General features: G+C 39.2%; 2 long non-coding RNA genes and 2 other non-coding genes across 4 annotated transcripts; 1 reads left to right on the top strand and 3 right to left on the bottom strand.

Moving 5' to 3' along the window:
* Positions 1–2,150, top strand: LOC134298259 (uncharacterized). The gene is made up of 2 exons (XR_010005234.1): positions 1–389; positions 1,004–2,150. It is a non-coding gene; the product is annotated as an uncharacterized LOC134298259 (long non-coding RNA).
* On the bottom strand, positions 2,147–15,446 carry LOC134298258 (uncharacterized). The gene is made up of 2 exons (XR_010005233.1): positions 7,184–15,446; positions 2,147–5,064 (listed from the first exon to the last, which is right to left on the bottom strand). It is a non-coding gene; the product is annotated as an uncharacterized LOC134298258 (long non-coding RNA).
* On the bottom strand, positions 7,580–7,674 carry mir214 (microRNA mir-214). Its single transcript, NR_129922.1, has one exon. It is a non-coding gene; the product is annotated as a microRNA mir-214 (primary transcript).
* Positions 15,447–18,125: 2,679 nt separating the features above from the next.
* On the bottom strand, positions 18,126–18,224 carry mir199a-2 (microRNA mir-199a-2). Its single transcript, NR_129901.1, has one exon. It is a non-coding gene; the product is annotated as a microRNA mir-199a-2 (primary transcript).
* Positions 18,225–18,775: the final 551 nt, after the last annotated feature.

Genomic DNA, 18,775 nt, shown 5'->3' with positions numbered 1-18,775 from the left:
CTCCTCTCCCCTTCCCTCCCCCTCCCTTCTCCTCCCCCTCCCCTCCCTCTTCCCTCCCCATTCCCTTTGCTCCCCTTCTCATGATGTGGAGTAATCTGGGAAGGCCTAAGCTTAATCATCTGGTAAAAAATTAAATGCCTTGCCCAGCTTTGAAACAGAAGTCACCCCTCAGTCTCTTCTGTGAGCAAAGTTCTGACCACAGTCTCCTTGGATCTCGGACTCTATGTTGAGGATGGTTCCTCCGGACTCTTTGAGCGCTCAGCAGCAGCTCCTGGCATTTATGTGGAGCCTCACCACATAGGACTTCACCAGGAGAAGATTTCATGTAGCTTCAAAATGAAATCAGAGCTCCTTGGTCACCCCTTGTTCCTCAGCAGTGGTTCCTTCATGTGAGTCAAATGCAGCATAATACAAAGTTTGTTCTAGCATTCCTTTTTATTCACTTGCCTTTGCATTTCCTTCTCTGGATCATTGAACAGATTATATTGAAAAGGTTAAGAATTTAGAGTAGGGATAAGAATTATGGAGTCCTCTGCATGTTCCAGAGACTTTAATCAAAAACACATTTTCCAATGTTCATAGTTTGTTCCTGTACAGATTATTGCGTTTGTCACAATTTTAACATGATTGAGATGCATTGATAATATTGTGGGACATATCGGGGCTAAACTGTTCTTTTTTTTCCCTTTGTATTTCATTTAGCATAACAAAGCATGATACATCTGAAGAACAAAATGCAAGGCACTTTATAAAGTGGACTTTGATTCAATTCTTTTAACAGAGTTTTTTTTAAGTAAAAATTTATGTGAGAATATCATTGATCATACCGAGTGTCTTCACTCTCTCTCTGCCAGCCTGTCCTAGGAATTTGTCCATGGTCGTGATGTTCATATGTTGTCTAAGGAATTGACTTTTCTTACGTTATGAAATTTCTGATGAAGAAAAAGATTTGCTGAACCATCCGTTTCAGTACCAAATGCCTTGTGCCTGTTTCTTTCTGCAGGAGCACAGCTTGGACTTCAAGCCCCACAAGAATGAGGGGTGAAGCAAAGATTTCAGCCAAAGTTACACCCTCCTCACACCCAGCTGGCTATATGATGGGATGTGTGGCTAGTTGTGGCAAAGCTCTGACTGTTCAATCTTCCTACATCCTTCCCCTTCTCCTCCCATTCCCCTCCCCTTCCTCCCTGCCCTCCCCTCTCCACTCTCCATCTCACCTTCCTCACCCTTCCCCCTCCCTCTCCCTCCCCTCCCTCATTCTCCTTTCTCTCCTCCCCTTCCACTCCCATTCTCCCTCTCCCTCCCTCCTCTTTCTTTCCCCGTCCCTTCCCTCTCCCCTCCCCTCCCCCTTCCATGTTTCAAAATATTCTCACGTCATTCTGAAAACTTTAATACATTATCCAATGCAACTGTAAATGTGCAGTTTAAACCTAGATATTCTTAATGCACTTACTTGGAGAATATGGTAATATGGATTCACCATCCCTTATTTAAAATCTGAAATCCAAAATGTTCCAAAATCCAAAAAATTAAACTCAGCTTGGGACGTGCTAAGAAAACAAACACATATTTTGGCAAAGATTTCATTGAGAGAGTCTTGTCCTAAGAAGGCTTTTGGAAAATGCAGAAGGACATGTTATTGGTTTTAAAAACTTCTAATCTATATCCCGCTCCTGCGGGAAGGTAACGGTGCTCCATGCAGTCATGCCGGCCACATGACCTTGGAGGTGTCTATGGACAACACCGGCTCTTCGGCTTAGAAATGGAGATGAGCACCAACCCCCAGAGTCAGACATGACTGGACTTAACGTCAGGGGAAACCTTTACCTATCCTGCCACAGATCATCCTTCTTCTATATTTTCAGCTTTCTGTAGTCATCTCACAAGTAGTGAAATATCCAATGTAACTTCTGATACCCTGATTTATATATCTGGGAGATTTGCTCTGAAATGAAACTGTGCCTGGAAGGACCCAGGACTTTGTAAGTTTTAGTATGGGTTTGCCTTAATTAATTCTTTGCATATTGGGAGGAGGGAATAATAAGGACTGTAAATTACTTTATTTACTTTTACTGTGTGTTCTTATGTTCACCTTGTTATATGTTTTACCATTTGTTCTTATTGAAAATTAATAAAGTATAGAATATTCACATGAGTACTATTTATTTCACACTTTTTCAATGATCTGGTGGAGTTAATGTGTCAACTCAGGTCCACCCACTTTGAAGACTTCGGCAGGGATCCCATCACGTCCGTAGGCTTTATTATTTTTTTGTTGACTGATGGCATTGCTGACTTTCTCCAGACCAGGCGGTGCTGCAAACTCGTCCCTGATTTGTTGTTGTAGGATTTGTGGGAGAACCTCTTCGGCCACGTTAGAGCTGCGATTCAGAAGGTTGTGGTAGTGCGTTTTCCAACATAGTGCTGTTGATTTTTTGTCCTTCAGAAGTTTGGTTCCATCTGATGAGCGTAGAGAGTGTACGCCGTGATTTCTTGGTCTGTAGATGATCTTGGTGGCTTTAAAAAATCCCTGAGCATCATGGGTATCTACCAGGTTTTGGATTTCTTCAGCCTTTTTTGTCCACCAGATGTTCTATCTGTTTTATCTGAATTAATCTGTTAACATTTAAAGAATTGTATATCTTTGATTCTAAGATGCACTCTTTTACCCATATAAACACATCTCAAAATGGGGCACATCTTAGAATGGGTTTTCCCTGATTTTTCTGCACTCATAAGAGAAAGGGGACAGAGCGCCAATTTTACTTGCCTCCGCAGAAAGGAAAAAAATTACAAACATCAAGAATCCAGCCAATCAATGATAAGAAGTGGAGATTTGACTGAGTGGAACACCAACTACATTTAATAGCTAAGGCTGCAGCAGTAATTAGCATATTTACATATGTCAACTCAATTAATGCAGTATCTTCATTCCATGTTTGGAAATGTGGAGAGAGGGTCGAATGAACATTACACTAACAATAATTACCAAAAAGAACATTTGATGCAAAATAAACAAGATAGAAGGATGCCAAGAAGTAACAGGAGCTGGTTATCTAACATGATCCCAGATATATAAAATATAACAAAAGAGACTGTAAATAGAGAGCTAAGTTCAATGATGTAAGAAAATTTGCATAAGCAGGATAATTAAAACATGACATCTGAAAAGATATCTAAAAGATATAAGAAAATGCTGTTTTTCCTTAGAAACAAAACTTTTTTCCTATTGGTGGCACTGAAATTAGTGCACATCTTACAATCAATGGCATCTTAGAATCAAAGAAATACAGTATGTCAATGAGTGCTTCCAAGCAGAATCCTTGTTTTTAAAGAATTAGATCAAATATTATTGGGAGCCACAAGATGGTGCTGAAATGAAGTGCAGTTCATAATTTTGTGGAGCAAATGATATAGCAAAAGATCAATGCAACAATGGCACTTCAAAAAAAAATTCTGCCGTGAGACTGCTAGATTGTGAGGAAAAACCATTTGCACATACTTGTGGGAGAGAAAGGATCATACAGGCCTGTTGAAATTTTAAAAAGAAGTGAAGAGGAACCTGTGGCCTTCTCAATGTTGGCATTGCCAAGAAACTTACATGTCATTGAGCTTTTTTATATCGTGTCAGAAGCAACTTGAGAACATACTGCTGAGCTGATGAATCCTCCTTGTGTTCTGTTTTTATCTTTTGATTCTTGGGCTCGGTCCCCATGTGAACCGCTCCGACTCCCCTCGGGGAGATGAAGCCGGGTTATAAATGATTATTATTTTATTGTATGACACAGCAAACAAGATAGACATGCTGGATTTCATATCACAAAATCACAAGTCGAACACTTCCCAAGTGTCTAGGACTGTGTGATGTATTTTCGGATGATGCGCGCAGATCCCAGTAGGGTGGCCTTTTGCAGTTGACAGATCGTAATTTTGTCAATGTCTATTGTTTCCAAATGCCGGCTGAGATCTTTTGGCATGGCACCCAGTGTGCCCATCACCACCGGGACCACCTGCACTGGTTTCTGCCAGAGTCTTTGAAGTTCAATCTTGAGGCCCTGATAGCGGCTGAGTTTTTCCTGTTGTTTTTCGTCAATGCAACTGTGTCCTGGTATGGCGACATCAATGACCTTTTTCTTTTCCACAACTGTGATGTCTGGTGTGTTGTGCTCCAGAACTTTGTCAGTCTGGATTTGGAAGTCCCACAGTATCTTGATTATATTATTATTATTATTATTATTATTATTATTATTATTATTATTATTATTATTATTATCACACAGCAAACAAGATAGACATGCTGGATCACAAGTCGAACACTTCCCAAGTGTCTAGGACTGTGTGATCTATTTTCGGATGATGCGTGCAGATCCCAGCAGGGTGGCCTTTTGCAGTTGGCAGATTGTAATTTTGTCAATGTCTGTTGTTTCCAAATGCCGGCTGAGATCTTTTGGCACAGCACCCAGTCACCACCACCGGGACCACCTGCACTGGTTTCTGCCAGAGTCTTTGAAGTTCAATCTTGAGGTCCTGATAGCGGCTGAGTTTTTCCTGTTGTTTTGCGTCAATGCAACTGTCACCTGGGATGGCGACATCAATGATCCAAACCTTTTTGTTTTCCACAACTGTGATGTCTGGTGTGTTGTGTTCCAGAACTTTGTCAGTCTGGATTCGGAAGTCCCACAGTATCTTTGCGTGCTCATTTTCCACGACCTTTGCAGGTTTGTGATCCCACCAGTTCTTTGCTGCTGGCAGGTGGTACTTGAGGCATAAGTTCCAATTAATCATTTGGGCTACATAGTTGTGCCTCTGTTTGTAGTCTGTTTGTGCGATTTTCTTACAGCAGCTGAGGAGATGATCAATGGTTTCGTCGGTTTCCTTGCACAGTCTGCATTTTGGGTCATCAGCTGATTTTTCGATCTTGGCCTTAATTGCATTTGTTCTGATGGCTTGCTCCTGGGCTGCAAGGATCAGGCCTTCTGTCTCCTTCTTCAATGTCCCATTTGTGAGCCATATTGGAGCAGCTCCACCAGTGGAAGTATGAGGCATCATCCCTTGGCTAGAACGCTAAAAGAAAAAGGCACCCAACATGAGTGGGAGTTCATGAAGAAAAACTGCCACTAGCTATCTATAAAGCTACAATGCAAGATGAAGAGGCAAGACAAACTGAAATGTTTGTGTGGGTCTGGTGGAAGAGACTGCATAGAGTGAGCTGGAATCTCTTGCACATAGTTCTCCAGTCTCAGATAATCATTTTGGTTAGGTATTTCTGAAGGGAAAGTTGTTTGTCTATGTGCCTTGTGTGGACACTTGCTTGCTTGTCAGGTTTGTGTTGCTCTGGTGTGAATAGTCTCAGGTCAACTGCAGGTCTCTCAGTCGAGGGAGGAGCTATTGCTACTAGTTCTCAGTACAGTTACTGCACCCATTCTGGAGCTCAGTATACAGGAGTGGGATGTATGGGCGAGACTAACAAGGGTATTTGGTAGATGAATTTGTGCAGAAGGCCCAGGTATCTGTTCTATTTTAAATTTATTAGGGAGGAAGAAGTTGCCTTAGATTGGGCAGAGCAGGAGAACTGGTTAACCAGCCGTACCCAAAGGCCTTCTTCATCCTGGGAAGAAGTAACTAGTACTTACTTACTTGGGCGAAATAACTAGTGGGGTGCATAGGATTGTGCCTTGTGCCCAATGCTGTTCAACATCTTTATTACTGTAATTACTTGGATGATGGAATCCTTCCATCTGTTTTCACCTGCAAATTTGATAAGCATGCTGTCTATTCCATTGTCCAAATAACTGTGTTGCTGCTGCAGTGGTGTGCACTGATTCCTCCCCCTTTTCAGCTTGTCTTGTAGAATTCTATAGCAGGCCGACCTCAAAATCTGTGGGCTCTGAAAATGTTCTTTTTCCAGCAAATTCAACAGTGTCTAGCCACTTACTACATAGGACATGAATATCACATATCTAGCAGCATTATGAATGACAAATGGAAGCAGGAATTGCCACTATCAGTTACTTTGTGATAGAGGCCTAAATTCCGTTGTTAGTCTTGACTAGAAGGGACCCACTGAATCATTTGGACTTATCTATATGTTGACTGAATAAATGTATCTTCTCTAGTTGGGACTAATAAACAGGGTGGTTTTGAAAGATTTTCCCCCCACACACACACCCCAAGAGGTACACCTAGGTTTTCATTGAAGAACCTGCTTTTCTACTTGGTCTCATTGACATACCATCTCTCAAGTAGTAATTGCAGAAGGGAAACCAGACCATCTCGCCTATGTTACTATCTCATCACACGGGCCAATTTGTCTGTTGTATGCTGCTTCCCCTCCACTTTCAGCACAAAGCCCTTCACAAGACGCACAGGGATTTCTGGTCGGGCTCTGTGCCAAAAAGGGGGAGGAAGCGGTGCACACCACTGGAACAACAACATAGGAGCCTTCCCATGTTGCCTTCCCAGGAATGGGTGGAAGTTGGGCGATTAAATTCTCACCACTTCAGGACAATTTCTAAGTGCATGGCAACTAGATTTGTAGTGAATGATATACGAATTAACTTTGAATTTGTTCCCAAATTGCTCAGAGATGCAGAAACATATACAGTAGAGTCTCACTTATCCAACATAAATGGGCCAGCAGGACGTTGGATAAGTGAATATCTTGGATAATAAGGAGGGATTAAGGAAAAGCCTATTAAACATCAAATTAGGTTATGATTTTACAAATTAAGCACCAAAACATCAAGTTATACAACAATTTGACAGAAAAAGTAGTTCAATACACAGTAATGTTATGCTGTAATTACTGTATTTATGAATTTAGCACCAAAATATCACGATACATTGAAAACATTGACTACAAAAATGCATTGGATAATCCAGAACGTTGGATAAGCGAGTGTTGGATAAGTGAGACTCTACTGTACCTAAAAATTATCACCATCCCCTTTTGCAATTGTGCCACAAAGCAAATTTCAGATTGAGCTACATAAATCACTAGGACTATAAAGAGGACTATGGAGCCCCCCGTGGCGCAGCAGATTAAACCGCTGAGCTGCTGAACTTGCTGATTGAAAGGTCAGCAGTTCGAATCCGGGGAGCGGGGTGAGCTCCCACTGTTAGCCCCAGTTTCTGCCAACATAGCAATTCGAAAAAATGTAAATGTGAGTAGATCAAAAGGTACCACTCCGGCAGGATGTTAACGGCACTCCATTCAGTCATGCCGGCCACATAACCTTGGAGGTGTCTGCGGACAACACTGGCTCTTCAGCTTAGAAATGGAGATGAGCACCACACCCTAGAGTTGGACAGAACTAGACTTAATGTCAGGGGAAAACCTTTACCTTTACCTATAAAGAGGACTATAAAAAGCACAGTAAAAAAAAATCACAGCAGAAGGTTTTATTGTGTTTTGTTGGTATTGTAAATCTCTGACTTGCTTCAAAATTCAGTACAAACTGGCAATCAACTATAGTATATACATGCTTTTGATTCTTAGCCAACATACTGGGATCCAGAAGTGATGTGGTGAAGATGGTCAAGTCAGAGTGGTTCTCCCATTGGCTGGCTGTATTTCAGGCTGGGTTGTCATGTGACTGCCTGTCTGTGCCTGCTGTACAGGTGAGAGGATGTTCTGCACAGCAAGTGTAGACAGGCAGACACATGACAACTCTGTCCAGCCAGCCCCTTGGCTCCAGCAGGAGACTCTTTGCTCTAGGCTTAACAGGACTGACCCACTGAAGGCGAAAACATACGAAAGTAAACTTTAACACATCGGGGAGCTGTCAAACAAAAAGAAGATTTATTTCATTCAGAACAGGTGTTTACACATTATTATTTTTATTTTCCCACCATGTATACAACAAGTGAATGTAACAAAACATGTACCCTAAACATATATCCAAAGGACAATTTCGAATCCAGTTCTATGACTGAACGATGCTACTCTTGCAAAGAGAGAAATATAAATTATATAATATGTTCACATAATAGATAAAATAAATTTCAAAAATAGACTTGCTTAAGAATGAAAAGAAAATAATGCCCTGGGTATAAAAGCTGCCATTTCAACTGACACTTCTTAATTCATATGTGCACACATTGCACTGCATACAAAGGAGAAAATTGTGAAAACACTAAATTCTCAAATCCATTTAGGTGGATCAGTGTAGAACTGCCCTAAGTTAGAGAGCAATCAAAAAGCAATCCATACAAGTGACGATGGTAGTAAGTATATCTAATTTCACATGCAAGCCATTTGGAAGATCACATTTTGCACAGAAGAATTGTCACTTCTGAGTATAATGGAATTTCTTAAAAGAAACTGTTTTGGTGGTAGTGGTGGTTTTTTTGGAGTTGAGGATTCTTGGGTCATGTTCTCATGACATATGTCCAGGGCAGCTTGGCAACCAAAATCCATCAAACAAATACAATTTTAGTTGCAGCATGGCAGAGTGGCTGGCATGAAACGTATTAGAACCTTTCAAAGCATTGTGCATGCATGAATATACAAAAGAGTCTCACTTATCCAAGCTAAACAGACCGGCAGAACCTTGGATAAGCGAATATCTTGGATAATAAGGAGGGATTAAGGAAAAGCCAATTAAACATCAAATTAGGTTATGATTTTACAAATTAAGCACCAAAACATCATGTTATACAACAAATTTGACAGAAAAAGTAGTTCAATACACAGTAATGTTACGTTGTAATTACTGTATTTATGAATTTAGCACCAAAATATCACGATATATTGAAAACATTGACTACAAAAATGCATTGGATAATCCAGAACCTTGGATAAGCGAGTCTTGGATAAGTGAGACTCTACTGTAATACCGAGAGCAAAGAGACATAACCTAAATGCCAGAACAGCACAGACTATTCAAACTGGCAAGGATCCTGGTGGTAAAAGATAATAATGAACTTAAATAATGAACTTAAACTGAAAGACTTCTACTGTTACTATGAGAGTGTGGTTTCATATCAATGAACAACAGCAGATAAGATGAACAGAAACCAAACCAAGGGTGGGATGTAATCCTAAGAGTCAAAATGGGATTTCAGGAGCACATACGTAATTGAGAAAGACTTAAGAACCTTTGTATGCTTATATTGATGTATCAGTAAGAGTTTAGGCACAATATGTAATTATGGTGACTTCATGTTTTGGAGGCATTTCCTATATCACTCTAACTTTCTCTTCCATCCGTAGGCCGCATATCTTGTTATGACAAGGTGTTTTTTGGGGGGGGGGGGGGGTAAGTGTAAATACTGAACTTTTTCCCCCTTTCTCTGCTACACCTTGTATATGAAGGACTCTCTGAGTGACAGGTTGTTGTTCGACTCTACCAATATGATTGCAGTTATTGAAATTTCCAGATCTGTCTCTCTCATTTCTCAACATTATTAATATTGAATGAAAATTCACTACTAAAAAAATTGTATGTGATTTGGAGCTGGGGAGGTGGATGGGAGAGACTGGGCTACACTTCTTATTTTAAAAATGGGCTGAATCATATTAGACAATGTCTAATTTCGGGCAACACAATTCAAGAGAGATATTGACAAGTCAGAACGTGTCAAGAGGAAGGCAACTAAAATGATCAAAGGTCTGGAAACCATGAGTCCCTATGAGGATCAGCTTAGAGAGCTGGGTGTGTTTAGCCTGCAGAAGAGAAGGTTGAGAGGAGACATTATCATCCTGTGAAATGATGTCATAAGGAAGAGGGAGCAAGCTTGTTTTCTGCAACCCTGGAAACTAGGACTTGGAGCAATGGCTTCAAATTACAGAAAAGGAGATTCCACCTGTACATTAGGAAGAACTTCCTGACCGTGTGGAGCTATTCAACGATGGTACATAACAGTAAGAAAGGTTAGAGGGATCACACCAGAATCCACTACGTAACATCATAGTTCAAGTACTACGTAGTACATAATGGTCATGCATGATTCTGTCATTATTTTATTATATTAATGCTTTTTTTCCATGACAAAAAGTTGCTGTTCCAATCTGCTATTTAAAAAATTGTAATATTTTGAGGAAAATATTTAAAGGATCAAAAGGGTGTCATGAGGAGAATGGAGTACTGGTAAGGAAAAACAAGTTAAACTGAAAACTTGAAGGCCTTCAGGCTGGTTTGGAACAATGCTTTGGGGTGCTTGCTTATTACCATTTAATTGTTTTCTAAATTTTCATCTAGGGAATGTGCATGTGTATTAAATTACCCCTCACTATGATTGAGTGAAGTGATAATATGTCATAGCTGATGTAATAAATACTATTAAAACTGTTGACTGAATTTGGCACACTATTACAATTTCACAATCACAGCGGTGGGGATGTTGAGAAAGATATTACAAAAGCCAAAAGGACGCTGAAAAAAATATTGTGGTACAGTAGAGTCTCACTTATCCAACATTCGCTTATCCAACGTTCTGGATTATCCAATACATTTTTGTAGTCAATGTTTTCAATACATCATGATATTTTGGTGCTAAATTCGTAAATACAGTAATTACTACATAGCATAGTATTGGTACAATACTACATAGTATTGAACTACTTTTTCTGTCAAATTTGTTGTATAACATGTTTTGGTGCTTAATTTGTAAAATCATAACCTAATTTGATGTTTAATAGGGTTTTCATTAAGGCCTCCTTATTATCCAACATATTCGCTTATCCAACATTCTGCCGGCCCGTTTATGTTGGATAAGTGAGACTCTTCTGTATTATTATTATTTCACTTTTTTTAAAGACTGGTACCCAAAGCAATGCACAAACAATACAATTAAAAATAAACAAAAATAAACACTAAAATAGGATTGAGCTCAGGTATGTAGCCGGGGGGGGGGGGGGTGTCTGTGAGAAGGCCTTACATTTATTATTTAAACTGTTATGTTTATTCATATCATGATCTGATCACCATGCTCAATATATCCTATATGCATGGGGGTATTGGGATGATGATACAAAAGGTTTGCTAGGGTAGATCCTCTCCCACTCAGACTCAGCTCCCTCCCCTGAATCAAAATCCCAGCCCTGCCCGAATCAAAATCCTGGCTACGGGCCTGACTGAGCTGGTTACAATACTAAAGCAATTCTGCTTAGAATAAAAGGATGAAAAGCAATAAGGTAAAAGGTCTTATAAGCAGTTAGCTAACACAACAACACAGCACCACCTTGCCCATTGGAGCCTCCGGTGGCCTAGGGGATAAAAGCCTTGTGACTTGAAGGTTGGGTTGCTGACCTGAAGGCTGCTAGGTTCGAATCCTACCCGGGGAGAGCGCGGATGAGCTCCCTCTATCAGCTCCAGCTCCATGTGGGGACATGAGAGAAGCCTCCCACAAGGATGGTAAACATCAAAACATCCGGGCATCTCCTGGGCAATGTCCTTGCAGACGGCCAGTTCTCTCACTCCAGAAGCAACTCTGGTTGCTCCTGACACGAAAAAAAAAAACCTTGCCCATTCTTGAAGTAAATGTTTAAAACACATAGAATGGTTTAATCATGTCACCGGACGTAAAACAAGGAGCATTCTGGCATCTTTGTGAAAGGAATTCTAAAGTTTAGGGAAGCCACCAAATGAGCCACTCTTTTGCATCCCACCAACCATGCTAGTGATGGTGGCGAAACCGTAGAAAGAGTGTTGATGCAGTTCTAAATCTTGTTGTTACTTCCAACTACATGGGCCCACTGACGACTTCATCACACGGTCAAAATTGGCAATATTACACTTTCCCCACAGTCCAGGGACAGAGCCCACCAGATCCTATCAGATGACATAGATTTACTTCCAATGTGGCGCTGTCCCTGAACTGAGGTGAAAGTGTCGTAAAAGGGAACAAGGAGAACATGGGAGATGTCTCGTGTTCTCATTGAGAAGAACAGGGAGAAGCTGTGAGTTGATGCTTCTCCCCGTGGGATAGGTAAGGGGCTATGAGGGTTATGGGACGACAAGTTCCCCACACTGCCCGCTGGATTCGTCACAATGCATGGTGAATCCCACCGCTATCGCCCGCAATGTTGACCTCAATATGATGAGGTCCTGAGTCAGTTGGGTTTACTTCTGGCTCCATCTACATTGCAATATTATGCATATAATGCAGTTCAATGCAGTTTTTTTCACGTCAGGAGCAACTTGAGAAACTGCAAGTCACGTCTGGTGTGAGTGAATTGGTTGTCTGCAAGGACGTTGCCCAGGGCATACCCGGATGTTTGATGTTTTACCATCCTTGTGGCAGGCTTCTTTCATGTCTCTGCATGGAGCTGGAGCTGATAGAGGGAGCTCATCCACGCTCTCCCCAGGTTGGATTCGAACCGGCAACCTTCAGGTCAACAACCCAACCTTCAAGTTTTCAGTCCTGCCAGCACAAGGGTTTAACCCACTGCACCACTGGGGGCTCCTAATTCAATGCAGTTAAACTACATTATACTGCCATACAATGGAGGTTGAATCTCAGGCCCCATCTACACTGCCATACAATGCAGTTTCGTATTTCAGTTTAACTGTTGTGAATTACATTATATGAGTCTACACTACCATATAGTGTAATTCAATGCAGTTAAAACTGCCTAATGAAACTACATTACATGGCAGTGTAGATGGGGTCTCATTATATGATGAGTGTAGACTTATATAATGATGTTCATTGCAGCTACTGCGGTATATGAGTTTTCATTTACAGTAGAGTCTCACTTATCCAAGCTTCTGGATTATCCAATGCATTTTTGTAGAAAATGTTTTCAATATATCGTGCTATTTTGGTGCTAAGTTCGTAAATACAGTAATTACAACATAACATTACTGCGTATTGAACTACTTTTTCTGTCAAATTTGTTGTATAACATGATGTTTTGGTGCTTAATTTTTTAAATCATAACCTAATTTGATGTTTAATATGCTTTTCCTTAATCCCTCCTTATTATCTAAGATATTCGCTTATCCAAGGTTCTGCCAGCCCATTTGCTTGGATAAGTGAGACTCTACTGTATATGTATTTTGAATTTGATGCGGTTATGTGATTTATGTGAAATGACATCGAATTGCTGCTGTATATTGCTGTATGTTAGCCTCTCCAAGTCCCTCGACAAGGGAGAGAGATGGTGGGATATAAAACTAAGTAAATAAAAAGTAAATAAATACACTATCCATATAATACAGTCTGAAACTGCATTCTATGGCAGTGTAGATGGGCCCTTAGTGGGTTTACTCCAGTTGATACTATCCAATATAATTTCAGTCATAATAAAGAAAAATATTGCTATATAGACAACTCAAAGTCATTTTGAAGTTTTATTTCTTAACTTATATTAGGTAGAGAGATATTTCTCTCGTTCTCTGTAGAAACCATTCCTTATCAGGCCCTTTCTGTCGAGTTTTTGAATTTGTTTTGCAAGCTCAACATTTGCAACGACTAACTTGTGAAGTCTCATACAATGTGAAATATGGAAAAAGTTTAGATAGAGAATGGGAAATGTTGACACTGTTCCCATTTATAAACCCGATTTAGCTAACTCTTCTTTCTTTTTCCTATTTCTTTCTTGTCTTTAGGGAGAAAAATTCTCAACAGTCAACAATTACTGCAGTGCAGGAGTCAAAGAAAACTGAAACAGATCAAGTAAATCTGTACACTAGGTGTTGGGCTAGCTGATTATGGATAGTTACATAAGATCATTATATGGTTAACTGAATTCCCTTTCCTTTTCTTATTAAGAAAATTGTTTATTTTTTTCCCTCCAAAGAAAAAATGGCTAAGAAACTCCCTACTTCCGGTATTATTTGTTCTGTGTGGTAACATGGATAAACAGTGTGTGCTGCGTGGTTTAAAATGAGATTGCTTAACATTTTAAATATTTTTACAGAACTAAATGTGCCAGTTCTGTAACAATATTTGTTTGTTTGTTTGTTTGTCTTTTTACCAGATTATCTTAATATACTCAACTATGGATCAATTAAGCATTAGGTAGTGATGTATCCATAAACATTAGTTCCATTTTGCATATTAATCTTAAATTTGAAACTCACATCTTGTGTTCACTATATTTTAATTATTGTTCTGTGTATTTTAATATCTGTATTTTGTAGAAATACATTTTAATATGTGTATTTTATATAATGGTTATGTGTGTTTAGCTATGTTGTAACCTGCCTTGAGCCACGAGGAGAGGCAGGTAAGAAATATAATAATAATAATAATAATAATAATAATAATAATAATAATAATAATAATAATATATCACACAGTCCTAGACACCTGGGAAGTGTTCGACTTGTGATACGAAATCCAGCATATCTATCTTGTTTGCTGTGTCATAATAAAATAATAATAATAATAATAATAATAATAATAATAATTGTGAATTATGGGATAACATTTTGCATTCTGTAATAAATTTATTTCTTGGCAACCACAAATGATTAAAGGTATTAAGACACTCTTAAAATATTGTTTGTTCTTTGTACTTTTTAAAAAAAATTGTGTCAGAAGCAATTTGAGAACATACTGCAAGTCGCTTCTGGTGTGAGAGAATTGGCTGTCTACAAAGATGTTGCCCAGGGGATGCCCAGATGTGTTACCATCTTGCTAGGAGGCTTCTCTCATGTCCCTGCAAGCTAGAGCTGACAGATGGGAGCTCACCCAGTCTCAAGGTTTCAAACCGGCAACCTTCAGGCCAGCAACCCAACCCTCAGGTCAGCAGTCCAGTCAGCACAAGGGTTTAACCCATTGGACCACTGCAATGTACTTGTTGGCTTCCCACCAATCTCTGCTCTTCAAAGAGAATTATTTAAGTTTAATTTATAACTTAAAAATAATAATAATAAAGCTTTATTTATATTCCGCCCTATCTCCCTATCTCTCCTATATTTTACTCTGTTGAAGTCAAAATGTTCCTCTTTGTTAACATTATTCGTGTGTTTGTACATTACGATGGCAATAGACTTGAGATGGAAATGCAGAACTTTCCTACATATTGGGTCTATGAAGTGAAATGTTTTTCATCATGTTGGTGTGTTTTTTTCTTTATGTTTCAGAATAACAAAATTTGTTGAGAAAATCTGACATTATTCCTTGGCTGTACTATTAAAACAATTGGTTTTGCTCTCACCTTTGTTCTTGCCTTCTAACCAGCACAAAAAAGTTTGCAAACATACAAACTGGCTATGAAACTAACCCAAATATCAAAGCAATAATTTAACTGTCTTTTGTGTTAAGCTGCTTTGAGTCTCCTGCAGGAGAGATAAAGCGGGGTATAAATAATAATAATAATAATAATAATAATAATAATAATAATAATAATAATAATCTCTTTTATTGCAAAACCATTGGCTTCTTTCAATTTGCTGTTGTAACTTCTATTTACAATGTTGCTGTGTGGCTAAAACGCAAGAAATAGAAAATATAAATAATGGATAGCCTTCATATAAAACATGAATGTGATGGCCTTGTGTATATTAATCTTACCTGGAAGTTAGTCCCGTGAAATAGGATTGGACTGCATGATGAGATACAGAACTAGGAAACAAAGCAGCAATAACCGATTGCAAAGCAGTCAGGAATGATTTGGATAAAACAAAAACAAAGGGGATCAAGCTAGTTGAAGTTAAAAAACCTATTTTCACTTTAACACATCTTGCTTCTGTTTTTTAAAAATAACAGCTACCGAGGTCCTGGCACATAGGGAAAATCTGTTTAGCCCTCCCTCCGCCTTCTGAAACAGATCCCCTGAAAATGTGGAAGGACGCTCTCTCTCCACTGCATTCCTGGGCCCTGCTGCTGTTCATTCCACAAAGGAAGCTGCCATCAAAGGCTGGGTCTACATTGCCATATCATCCAGTTCGATGCAGTTAATCTGCATTCAGAAACTGCATGATATGGCGGTATAGATAGGGCCAAAGACGGTTTTTCTTTAGGGAGAAATATAAGTCTTTCTGAAATAGGAAACGGAGAAATTTCCATAGGAAAAAATGTAATTCCAATTCCACTCTGCACATCAAGCCTCAATCCTGATCTCTCCTCCCGTTCCTACAACTGGTAATTGTACAGCAAGACGTATTAAATGTGTACTCGTTTCATGTCTTATCTACTTTAATCCACAATGAAACAGAGGGCTGGAAGTATATATATTTAGACCTTGCCTTTGGATGACGTGTCTCATATTGGATTGTATTTTAATTATGTTTTATGTCTGTTTTCCTTTTTATATTTCTGTGTTTTATGCCCAAGGCACTGTATAAATACCATTTGTAAGCTGCCTTGAGTCCCCCTCGGGTAGAGAAAGGCGGGATATAAATATAGTTTATATACACACACACACACACACACACACACACAGAGAGTAGAGTCTCACTTATCCAAGCCTTGCTTATCCAAGTTTCTGGATTAGTCAAGCCATTTTTGTAGTCAATGTTTTCAATATATCATGATATTTTGGTGCTAAATTCGTAAATACAGTCATTACAACATAACATTACTGCGTATTGAACTGCTTTTTCTATCAAATTTGATGTAAAACATGATGTTTTGGTGCTTAATTTGTAAAATCATAACCAAATTTGATGTTTCCTTAATCCCTCCTTATTATCCAAGATATTCACTTATCCAAGCTTCTGCCGGCCCGTTTAGCTTGGATAAGTGAGACTCTACTGTATACATGTATATCCCGAGTCTCTGGTGGAGGTGTAAATTATTATAATGCATTCTGAAATGCAGAGGGTGATTTTGTTTGTCATCATAACATCAACATTTCTCCTTTTCCATATTTTACAATGTGATGAACACTATGAAAACCCCAAAACAGAAGGACAGACTTTTTCTACAAAGAAAGACTTCATTCAGTGGAAACTCACCCAAGGAATTCCTCTTTCTATCAGTGGAATCGATGGGCCAGGATCTTAAAAAGTAATTCATGCCTTTCCAGAAGCTCTCAACATAATTTCATGATAATCAATGGTTTGTGCCTAATGATACAAAAGATTAAAAGGAGAAAAGAAGGGAGTGGGGGGAAAGCATAGCAGCACCTTTAAGACTAACTAGTTTTTTTTTTATTTTTGCTTGAACTTTCATGGATGCAAACTTCTTTTGATGCAGGATAGAGCAGTAATAAATGCCTAGGTATAAATAATGCATATTCAAATATTTTCTGATTTGGCTAGCTCTTCTATACTATATACTAAATATATTAAATTAAATCCAATTATTTGTTCACCAAATTTGAAGAGGCCAAATGAACATATAGGGAAGGGGGGTTGTAGAGATCTGCCTATGTCTACAGAAATTTGGTTATGTATGAAATGCCACACAACATCACAAGCAAACGGGGAGAGACAATCCAGTACACTCCCTCCAAAGGCACAAATAATAACATGCACAACTCTGGGAAGAATGTTGCCTCTGAACTCAGCATGGGATGGATATTTATTTTGCATTGATCCGTGATCTGTTTGCCTATTTTCTATACACAAAACCAATCAGATACAGCACCTCAGAATATATGGGCATCTCTGGATCAGAGGCATTTTGTGAGTTGGAGGGACACTTCCCTCATTGCAAAATAGCACAGATAGAACTCAGGACATACTTTTAGCAGTCTCTTATATACAGATTTTTAAAGAAGTTTGGTGTTAAAATAATGCAATTTTTTTGGCAAAAGGAGAAATAATGTTTTTAAACGGAACTTAAAACTCTAAAATAACAAATAGAAATAAGAGCAGTTAGTAATTTACATAGTGATAACATATATATTAGTAGTAACTCTGAAAAAAATGACATGATTATAAACTACTATATGACAGCTGCATTCAATTCTCATTTGCGTCTTAGTGGATCAAGCTATACCCTTCTTATTCCTGTTGCAAGTGTGTTAGCCCTATAGAAGAGCTTCACTTTCCTTGCCTGCCAGAACAGGTAAGGAGTGTCACTCATTTCCAGGTTGGAGGTCAGACGCTCTTCCAAAGTACATAGGCCTTACCAGTATGTCTTCCATGAATTACTCAGAAGTCTTCCTTTTCCAGTATGTCTGCCCTATTTCCTACCATGCCAAACCTGTGAAGAAAAACACTGAGCATAAAATCGGGAAAGAGCCATGCCAGTCTTCTCTCTGACATTTTCAGGAGTTCGTCTCGCTGCGTTTCCTTGCCCAGTCTAACCAATGTGCAGACTACTGTACAACAGCATTGTCCTGAACAGGTAGTCTGAACACTGGGGCGACGGAGCAGGATTTGGTTAGGTTCACGTAAACTCTCTTTTAGTCTTTGGATTTTAAAAAAAGAAAGAAATCTCCTTTCCCATATCAGGCTTTGTTCTCGGCTTTCCCTCTAATTCTGCAGCCCTCCTTGAAATGCACTGAAGTGCTGCGATTTCGAGCCTTGACGTGGCACATTTGCAGTAGACTGTGGATCTGGCAATGAATTTAGGACCAGGAGAAAGGGGAGGGCTGGGCCTGAGCATCCATATATGGGATGATGTCACCCTAGGGAGGTTTGGGTATGCACTGTGCCGCTGGTGAGACCGCTGGAATTGCCTGCTCTCAGACATGGGTCTGTGTATAAAATGGTACCAGATGTTTTAGTGTAATGTTAAGCAGTCATTTCATCTTGAGGCCAGGTTTTTTTCTTCAACTGGGCAGGAAATGGGCCCCACTATGGAAAAGCTGTAAAAACTCAAGAAGTACAGTTTTGCTGCAGCAAGTTCAGTTCAGAGTGAATTAAAGGGTTTTTTAAAATGAAACAGCCACAAAGGGAAAGAATAATGTAAACTTTCTGATTCGTGT

Source organism: Anolis carolinensis, chromosome 4 (assembly GCF_035594765.1).
Source record: "Anolis carolinensis isolate JA03-04 chromosome 4, rAnoCar3.1.pri, whole genome shotgun sequence".
Classification (NCBI taxonomy): domain Eukaryota; kingdom Metazoa; phylum Chordata; class Lepidosauria; order Squamata; family Dactyloidae; genus Anolis; species Anolis carolinensis.
Note: the sequence above shows the minus strand (reverse complement) of the source record. Positions and strands in the feature narration are given on the sequence as shown.